This window comes from Acyrthosiphon pisum, chromosome X (genome assembly GCF_005508785.2).
Source record: "Acyrthosiphon pisum isolate AL4f chromosome X, pea_aphid_22Mar2018_4r6ur, whole genome shotgun sequence".
NCBI lineage: Eukaryota > Metazoa > Arthropoda > Insecta > Hemiptera > Aphididae > Acyrthosiphon > Acyrthosiphon pisum.
Genome location: NC_042493.1, coordinates 27,787,656 through 27,789,179, shown reverse-complemented (window position 1 = coordinate 27,789,179; position 1,524 = coordinate 27,787,656).

The window sequence follows — 1,524 nt, the reverse complement described above, 5'->3', positions numbered from 1 at the left end:
TTTCAAAATTCATGGTTATTTCCTTATTATAGTATTTATTAACATTATCTATATACAAGTGTTCGTCACACTATCTCTAAAAAAATTTATATCATAACCTTTAGATAACTATTATTATATTTTAATTATTGTTATATATTATTGTTATACTTATATGTAATGTCAACTGTTAATTATTGTACAATATTTTCCCAATAAAATCTTTAAAATATTTAGTGACTCGTGGTATCAAACCATAGTGGACATAATTATGTATAGTTGTTGCACGTATATGAGATATTTTTTCCGTTCAAAAATATTTTCACTAAAATGTTTACTTTTTATGTATTGTCTAAAGTGTTTATTATTATTACTATTCTTAGGAGCAATTATAAAACCGTTTACTTTACCTTTATTAGTTTTTACATAGTACGAATTCATTAATTTTTAATTTTTGTATGTTGTCTAAATAAATAATAGGTATTGAAATTAAATTAAATATTTTTGTGGTTGTACGATGATTATTAAAATATAGAAAATGGAGTATGGAAAATTCATAAAATAATTTAATGCACATTAAAATTAGACTGGGGTAAATAATTACCCCACACACGTTCCAAAGTATTATATACTTGTTATTAAATATAAATTAACTTAATTAGGTACCCTTAAGCTATATTATTATTATTTAAAAAGTCACGTTTATCCTGTAAATTTTAATTATTAAGTCCTATCATGAGGATATTCTTTTTATTTTATTATAATATAAATGGTATTTTTATATAAACGGCAAAACTGAAATTAATTTGATTAGATTCGATGACATAGAGATTCACAATTAATCTCAGTGACGTAATTTCAGTTTTTGAGAGGGGGGCAACATTTTTGACCGGCCCAAAATAAAACTGAAAAAAAAAAGCTCGCTAACATGTACTTAACATTACATTACAATATTGCATTTTTATCTCAATACAAATACCCTCCTTATACATAATTGTATACTTACTAGTTAGTATCAATAAGGTTAATATCATAAGCATACAGGTAAGTAACCCATTTTTTCGAGAGACAACAATAACTAAATAATTAATATATATATATTTATATGTAGAGGTTACTTAAATATATTACCTATATCAGCTACTATATAAAGGCCTAAAACTAGCCCATACCCGGGCCCGACAGCGGCCCGCTAATGGCAAGGGGCGGGGAAAATTCTCAACCCCCCCCCCCCCAAATTACGCCACTGATTGATCTACAATGTATCAGAGATATCAAGAAATTGTTTGAATTTCACCAGGTCATTACGATAATAAAAATACCTGCAGGCCGCAAATATAACAACAACGAAAATATTGTGAACGTAATATGTAGTATATTTTAATCTCGTTTACAGTTTATCAGTTTAAAGAATTATACATTAATTTATTATTAACCATTTATCAATGATTTTACTATTATACTATTATGGTATTATCTGTCAATTTGTCATTCATTTTATCGTCTACCGTCCTGCTGTACGTACAACCACCCACCACTGTATCA